Here is a 9,159-nt window from a genome sequence, read left to right as displayed (position 1 = left end):
ACCATATCTCCCTGAGTCGTTCACTCTAAGATTCCTGCCATTCGCTACCCTCTTCCTCTTTGTCAGTTCTTTCCTCAATTTTCTTCTTTTCTTTGCTTTCGATTTCACGCTCTGATCCTCTTCCCTCGCTGATATCTCTATCCTCTCTTCCCAAACTCGCACTACTTTTCCCTCTTTCTCTCTGTTTTTTGTGATCTCTTGCGCTTTCCTTGGTGGCTCTCTTCTACCCATTGTCTCTTGCTCACTTTCTCTTCTCCACCCTCTCTAATCGCTTTTTCTCTATCGCTCTTCCGCCCCCCTTCACAAGCGCAGCTTCACTTTCTCTCTGTGGGTTAGAGTTTGTGCCAAGATGCACAGCTCTTGGTAACCCTTCAATGCCAACACTGCGTTTTTTTCAAACGGAAAACCTCTTCCTACAGTCTGACTAGAATGTATGAATTTTTTTGATTATTTTTCAGACAGAAAATAACAACTATGCACCCGTCTCGACCATGCCGCGCCCTTAGAAAGAAATGCTGCCAACTGCCCTGCTAGTGGTAAAGCAGAGATCCTGACTTTTACAACAAAAACATTGTCCGAACATGAAAGCGGTCAGGGTGAGGCAATAATTATTTTCTAAAATCTTCTTGTCAATTTCTGTTTGTTGATTTTATTGTCTGACACAATGCCTAGGCAAGCGGCTACAGATTCTGACAATAGCCAAGAGACAAGTCCAAAAAAGTTCAAGATTATGTGATTTATTCTGCCTAATAATCCTTGAAAATCAAGCAGCAGAGGGAAAGTCTGAATCTTTGCCAGTTTTGAACTGGCATTGTAAGGAAAAGTAGTTAAGATATTAAATTAACTTGCCGCCAATTTGGGAAGGGCCAACTTGACCAACTCTAACGTTTAATTTTTTTTCCTTTTCCTGTTGAATCTGTCCCTTCCCTTTTCATGAATTCCCTCCTTACAGTGGGGGAGGGGGAAGGTGTGGAATCGGTCCAAGATACTCATGGGGCTGATGGCTGTTTCGTTTCACATCACGTTCCGTTCAGGGCAGTTGATATGGCCTTGGCCACAAAAATGTGGTGAGTAGCCAGGAAAACCGCAAGTAGCTATATACGAGAAAGCTCCTGGGGCGGATCCCGGTGGGATACTCCTTAGGATCTCCAGAATTTTAGCACCTCCTCTACAATGAAAATCTAGGTCTTCAATCCATTGCATGATTGTTTTTCATTTCTCCCTTCATCCCCGTTTGTTCTTTTCTTGGCCTCTGTTAATGTGTGATTTTGTACTATTTTCATATGGAAATCGCATTGCTTCTACTCAAGTCTGCCTTAGCTAACTGTTACATATTTATTTGAGTTAATGAGAAAGAATTTAGATTCCCCCATAGTACAGGTTGGGTGGTTAGGCTTATAACTATTTTATTGGGATAGGGTGGGTGTTTTGTTTTTTTCCTGAACGTTGAGGGTCTAGAAGGGTGAGAAAGTTATGAGAGGGTTGTTAAAATATCAGGCAACATCAGCTTTGTGCACCATTGCAGAGTTGTAAAAAATGTCATATGGCGTTCACCTATTTCCCGATAGATCATGTAAAATATGCAGTTGCAAGTTCTCAGAGTTTGGGTTTCTATGTGAATATAATGCCTTTTACAATGTTTTTCATACTGAATTCTCCTCATTTTCATGAGGAAAATGTATCAAGCAAAGATTACATCTAAATCCAGAGTACACCTGTGATGGGATAGCAATGTATACTGCATGTGTTGTCATGTCCCCTGCCCTGTGTGCCCGATTTGCAGGTATATGTTATTTTAGTGCTTGGAATTTGGCTATAGCCTGACACTGATCTAGTGTGCATGAAGGCCGTGGCCTGCATTTGACAAGAGTGTAGTCCTAGACTTGTCCTGCCCTAAGGGGTCACACCAAGCAAGCCCTCAATATTGGCAAAGGACTACTGTAAGAAATTGGGTTATTGGTTGAGGGGAGTGAAAGCCCTACTCGGATAACAACTACATTCCATGTCAGGGTAAACTACAAAAAGTTACTCAATTAACCTGTGCTTAGCCCTCTGGTAGCTTGGCATTAAACGGTCTGGCTTAAATTATAGGCAATGTGTAATGTATTTATTATTACAAACAGTAATAAAGTGACAACATATAGCTGAGGCATTTGCGTATAACATGTCTGACTTCTTTAAGACCCGGCTGGCTGGACCCTGGGAGGAGGTGAGGGAGTTAGTGTGGGATTGTCCGATGATGAAACTGACCCTGACAAGTGGGAGAGACTTGACGGCTGACCTCTCGATGGAGGAGGAGACGCTGGAAATTACACAAATGCAGTCAGGAAAGGCACCATACCCCAATGGGCTTTCTTTAAAGTTCCTCCAGAAGATCAAGGGGACGGTGGCTCCCCACCTATATGTGATGTATAAAGAGCCATACCAACTCGAGGAACTGCAGATGGATATTCGTATGGTAACCATTGTTCTCATCCCCAAGGATGGGAAGCCTAGGGACAAATGTGATTTTTATAGGCCTATATCTCTGCTCAATGCAGATGCTAAGGTCATAACGAAAGTGTTAACAAATAGACTACGCAAGGTAATGGTTGCACTAGTCCATGTGGACCAAACAGGATTTATGCCATACAGTCCACCAGGCTGAATCTTCGCCAACTCCATAACTGCTGGCTCCTGCAGGGGTGGGAGCAGACCCAGGGGCTATCATATCCATAGATGCCAATAAGGCATTTGTTTCCGTCGGATGGCGGTTCCTGTTTGAAATATTGGCTGTGATGGGGTTTGCACCCCAATACAGCCAGTGGGTCAGACTACTCTGTAGCAAGCTGCGAGCTACAGTAAAGGTTAATGAGGGACGAGACAGGGACGAGACAGGGCTGCCCCCTATTGCTGATGCTTTTTGCACTGGCGGTGAAGGCGCTGTCTGAATGGGTGCACATAGATGCACACATTTGGGGGTGGACTGGAGGAACGTACTGGGAGGAGAGAATATCGCTTTACGCGGATGATATACTGTTGTATCTCGAAAACCCCAACCAGTCTCTAACAGGTTACAAGATATCTTCCGTATGTAGATACTCGGGCTTTACAATCCACTGGGGTAAGTCTCTGATGTTCCTGATGGCTGGTTGGGCACCAAGCTGACTTCTGCAGCTTAGGATGGAGCCCTGCAAATTTAATTATCTGGGTATTTTGGTGACCTGAAAGCTGAGGCTCATTACGAGGCAAACCTGGGGCTGATGGTGAAGGCACTGGAGATTGATGATAGACACTGGAACACACTACCGCTCTCCATCTTGGGCATAGCTGTAGAGTTTAAAATGGTTGCATTGCATAGGCTCCTCTATGTGTTGCAAAACAGCCCATGCAGTATTCCGGGCATCTTTTTCACCAAGCTGGATGTCCTGCTTAGTACGCTAATATGAACTGGGTACAGCCCCGTATTGCAATGTCTGTGTGGCAGCGGTCACAAAGGTCAGAAATCTGCAGACTGGGCCGACCCGGCTTTACGGAGGGCTAGACGGGGACTAGTCGTAAAAAGTTACTTGCATCTGTTTTATGGCGAGAAAATGGGTCCCACTGCCTGTCCAGCATATTGACAGTGGTGTCTGTGTGGCACAGACTGACAGAGGAAATAAAGTGGAGTAAACAGTTGACACCAAGAACCCCACTGTGGAAGGGACCAGCGTTGGGCCTGTTGGAAAACTGAAGGGCTTCCAGAGGTGGGTTAACATTGGCCTTTCAATGCTTGCTGATTTGTGGGACATGAATGCGATAGCCACATTTGGACACCTGGAGTGGGAGTATCAGATGTATGGGACGCAGTGGCTTAAGTATAGGCAGCTGAGACACACACTGCAGATTAGTATTGCCAGTGATGAGAAGACACGAGGATTCACCATTGTAAAGGAGGGTATTGGATGGACACCTTAGAATGAAGCTCATTAACTTATGGGATGCAACTAAGGAATACACAAGGGGAACTGTGACGACTGAGGGATTGCTGGGATCAGGACTTGGGTGAGCTAGATGATGAAGACTTGCAGTCAGCACTGGGCTTCCCTGTGGAAGCGGCAATTAAGGCGAGTTACCATTTAAGTCAACTGAAAATCCTTCATAGTATGTATAACACGAGGACTCTGTTTCAAATGCGGAAGGTGAGAGATGCGGGTTGCCTTAGACATTGTGTGATGGAAGACTTGTTTATGCATACTTTGTAGTAATGAGAACTTTTTGGCAGGTGGTTGCAGGTTTGCTAAAAAAAGCAATTGACCTGGCATAGAGCTATAATCCCAACTCGCTCTGCTTGGGATCTGGGGTACCACAGACCTGATACGTTATGTGAAACTCCTGGTTAACATGGGTTATATGGTGGCTAAGAGATACTGAACAAAAACGGGGGAGTGAAATGGTCCCCAGGTTGCAGGACTGGGAGACGGGTATGGATAGTAGCATGCTGCTGGAGAGGGAAGTTTACAAGGGCAGGGGCTGTCCACAAAAGTTTGATAAGATACGGGGTAGCTTGGGAACAGGAATTGGTGCTGGAGGGGACTATGGTGTGACTGGGCTCTGTAGGTGGTGTTAGGGCAGAAGTTTAAGGCTGTTCAGCTATTAGGAGGTGGTGGGGATCGCAAACACATCATTGGGTCTGGCGAAACTGGAATCTTGGCTCCCTGACTGAGGGCCTATATTCAATACTGTTACAATGCTTGATTGATGGGGTTCACTGCGGAGTGGTTGTGGGTTTGAGCCAGGGACTGGGGAAGCTATGAAGGATGTGCCATTGTGTTGTATGGTTATAATAGTTGTTTCTTCAAAATAGTAACATTTGTTTAAAAAAAGAAAATAATGTAACATTACATAAGAAAAATCTCAGATCAATTCAGACAAATAGTATAAAGTTTAATAAGTAAGATGATACTAGAGGTTTAAGTGGAAATATTACCTAAAAGCACATAGACACTCTCAGTCATCTGGTCATTCGAGACCGAGGAAAGTCTGAAGTTCAGGCCGACCACAATGGAGAGTGGGTAGGATACAGGAACTGTTAGTCCAGCGGAAATTCACCTTCAAAGTCCAGTGTGAAGAGTTCATTTTATGTCGGTGGAGTCCACAAACAGCAGGTCGAAGTTCGAGGACCTCCTGGACCAACGTCAATGATGATGAAACACGCAAGATCATGAACTCCATCCACTCAGGATCTCCATCTGACCCCTGCCCCCACCACATATTCAACAAAGCAGGCGCAGCCATCGCACCCCAACTACGGAAGGTAATCAACATCTCCTAGATACAGCCACTTTTCCGGAAAGCTAGAAGCACGCCGAGATCAACACCCTCCTCAAAAAACCCAAGGCAGACCCCAAGGACCTCAAGAATTTCCTTTCATGTGCATAACAAGGCTTTTACCTGTAGAGGACTATGATAACAACATAAACGATAACAGTGGTACTGCAGTAATACCGAACGTTTGTTTCTTTAGAATATAATATTGAAAATAGAGCACCTGCTATTTATTTTGTCATTTAAGGTCAAGGATTGTGCTGTGTACATGACCGGTGTTAGGCGAGGCCCCTGCAGTAGTGTAGGAAGATTAACCTAAAGCGCTAATCCATGCTACTCCCCTCTATTGTGCAAATAAGCCTATGTAAAGATGCTTGAGTTATATCTTAAAAGTGTTGCAGACAGTCGCCCAGGGCTCAAAGTACACAGTATGAATTGAAATCCTAGACCACCAAACTCCTCTTGACTAAGCATAAGTGCTGAGATGCCGGCGAGGCGTAATAAGCCAGCGCCAATGGTCGCAGCCAAAAGGTTCAATTGAAAAAACAACCGAATTCTGGAAGACAAAGTAGAGTTCCTTTCCAGGCAGCATAGACATATGATGCCACCGGGATAAAACTTCTTCAGAGTCAGTTCAAAGGCCTAAGACCTTTACTTCCTAACAGTGTCTTATGCTGTACTTGTTAAAAAGGTGGCAGTGATAGAGCCTCCTTGCCTACAAGAAGTTGGTGCAAAGTAAGATAAAATGTAAGCTATATTACATGTAAGAATTGGTGAGAGACTGAACGCTAATATAGCCCTAAAGAGACAAATAACTAAGAGAGAAAGCACTACACCTGCACTTTTTTCTATGCCCGAAAGCCCCTAGTATGCTAAGAGGGGCAGAAGGGGAGTAGAGTGAGGACTGCAAGCAGGCTTTCTAGCTGCATTTACCTCACACATGCAAGTTGGGTATTTTATACTTTTGTGATATCGTGTTGTATGGCATCTTATTGAGCAATAAAGTACTTTTCTTTTTGTTAAGAGAAGCACAGGGTGGACAATTGCGTTATTGTGCTGCTCGGTGTCAGCTGAGCTTTGAGCCGGTCATATCCCCACACTGACCTCCCTGAGAAGCCTATGACTGCTCACCATCGCTGCTAGCGAGAGCCAAGCCTTGAAGGGGCTGTACATGGTCCAGTGTACAGAGTTGTAGTAGGACTGACTCTGGCACTGTAGAGGCAAACTACCCCAACCCCACAGCTGTGACCCAGTTGCCCCCGCATGCCCAGAGTGCCCCGCTGAACAGGTTCTGACAAACTGTATGAAATTGGCACTCTGAGTCTCGGTGCAACACTTTTACTTGTAAGACAATATTACACACATCTGGTTTAATTGTAAAAGTATACAGCCAGCATACTATCCATCATCTGGTGCTGCCAAGAAAAGTGTCACGGGTGATGTCGAAGAAAATCAGGAATTGGTCAAACCCTGTGGAAGCCAATGATCTGAAATGGGACCATACAACATTCAAGTGTGATCCTAAGCTCTTGCCCTTGTCATTGGTGTTAGTCAGCTGCTGGAAGAGAAGCTCGATTAAGACCTGGGAGGATAAGCCATGGATACATAATGTTATTTGTAGTAGGCAGGTGAGCTCAATTTGTAAGGAGCCTGTTAAACAGTTGAATATCAGCCTTTTTCCTAGTGACCTGCAAATAAATACATATGATGTACAAGTGATTGAGCCGGTTGTGAAGGCTAATTTTCTCCAGATGTGATGAGACACAAAAAGAAACCAGAAGAGCACCACCATGAGTTCTGGGATACTTCAGATATTGCTGGAGGCACACATGAGTTTATACTCCCCCCCCCCCCCCCTGGTCTATAGTATCCACACTAATTTCTTTCAGTTTCTGAAACTGCCAGTCACAATCATATTTCTTTGGTCCCTTTCTTTTTCTCTTCTCTCCTTCACTATAACATTCCATTAAATGTGGTGTGCACCTGTTTCAACGCATTTTTTACAACGCACTACTTTTACAACGCATCCATTACAACGCGGATACTGTTACAACTCATGTTTTTACAACGCATTTTTTTACAACGCAGGTACCCTTACAACGCATACCATTACAACGTAAGTATTGGTAAGTATATGGTTATATTTTAAATGTTATATGTTTGGGGTTAAGGGGTATTTTTAGGGGTTAGGGTCAGTTTTGGGTTTTAGGGTTAAGGGGTATTTTTAGGGGTTAGGGTCAGTTTTGGGTTTTAGGGTTAAGGGGTATTTTTAGGGTTCAGGGTCAGTTTTTAGGGGTTAGGGTCAGTTTTGGGTTTTAGGGTAAAAGGGTATTTTTAGGGTTTTAGGGTTCAGGGTCAGTTTTGGGTTTTAGGGTAAAGGGGTATTTTTAGGGGTTAGGGTCAGTTTTGGGTTTTAGGGTTAAGGGGTATTTTTAGGGTTCAGGGTCAGTTTTGGGTTTTAGGGTAAAGGGGTATTTTTAGGGTTCAGGGTCAGTTTTGGGTTTTAGGGTAAAGGGGTATTTTTAGGGTTCAGGGTCAGTTTTAAGTTTTTGGGGTACAGGGTAAAAATAAATTAAATTTAATTATAATTTAAATTATTTATTAGCAAATAAATTAAATTAAATTACTTTGCATTATTTTTGGGGTTGTGGGTCAGTTTTGAGTTTTTGGGGTACAGGGGTACAGGGTAAAAATAAAGTAACATTAATTTAAATTTAAATTAATTTACGGAAATTAAATTATTTAAAATTACATTAAATTATACTTTTAAAATTAAGTTACTATTATATTATTCTTATTAATATATACTTACCAATACTTACGTTGTAATGGTCCGCGTTGTAAAGGTACCTGCGTTGTAAAAAAATGCGTTGTAAATACATGCGTTGTTACATGACCCGCGTTGTAAAAACCGCGTTGTAACAGTATGCGGAGTAAAAGTCCGCGTTGTTACATCATACATCCATTAAATGTACCTTGGTTTTGCTATCCCAATCTATACAGCACATACTTCTTTCACTCCTTGCTTATATAGTTGCCAAAGCCACTTCTTAAGATGACTACCTTTGCTAGGGGCAAGCATACACACACTTTGGTAATGAGAACTATTAAGTAGGCATGAGGTTATCAGAGGACCCATGTCATCTGGGATGGCATTTTCCAGGCCTAGGATTTTTTTTTAACACCATCAATTCTAAGCCAGTTTGCATTGGTTTGTAGAAGGAAAGACTGGACTGAAATAAGGAATGCCTGATGACATGGAGTCACCTGAACCCTGTGGTGATCATAGGCAGGTGAGTGTTCAACACCAGGATTTGAATATTTTTAAGGCCCATGCAAAAATATGGGTGCCAAACAAAATGATGTCAGGATATGTGATAGTCACATCACACATCAAAATAAGACATCTCCCCCATCTGGACCATAAACCATTGTCAAGCTAATGCATAGCCAACAGGTAAAATAGTTATTTATTTCCAAAATATGTGGAAAGGGTTACACACAATATCTACATTTCATTTGACTTGGAATCTTAATTTGAGATCTTTTAATGCAATTTTCAGTGTCCCGAGATGTGCACACCACTCACCCCTGACCAACTCTAGTTAGACCTCTCTGTGGTTTCACATTGGTGAAATAAGAATTGTGGTCACAAAGATTCAGGGTGATTGGAGTTTGGATCCTGTTTTAGTGATGTCGTATTCTGGGACTGTTGAGATGAATTAATTTTTGACATGTGGGCAGTTGTTCGCCCCAACCAGCTGTGAAAATGGTATGATGAGTGGGCCAAGTGCCCATCCCAACCGTGAATTGCATATATAGCTATATTGGTGCACTACACGGCCACTCAGCATTGCAGGCGTCAACTGCAGA

At 43.2% G+C, this 9,159-nt stretch overlaps 1 protein-coding gene across 1 annotated transcript in view; it reads left to right on the top strand.

The window, feature by feature from the left end:
* The first annotated feature begins 473 nt into the window (after positions 1-473).
* LOC147701068 (uncharacterized) overlaps positions 474-9,159 on the top strand; it is a 382,816-nt gene continuing 374,130 nt past the window's right edge. Inside the window, exon 1 of the mRNA XM_086929300.1 lies at positions 474-596. The gene's annotated coding sequence lies outside the window, so the exon portion shown is untranslated. The remainder of the gene's footprint in view (positions 597-9,159) is intronic.

Source organism: Lissotriton vulgaris, chromosome 7 (genome assembly GCF_964263255.1).
Source record: "Lissotriton vulgaris chromosome 7, aLisVul1.2, whole genome shotgun sequence".
NCBI lineage: Eukaryota > Metazoa > Chordata > Amphibia > Caudata > Salamandridae > Lissotriton > Lissotriton vulgaris.
Note: the sequence above shows the minus strand (reverse complement) of the source record. Positions and strands in the feature narration are given on the sequence as shown.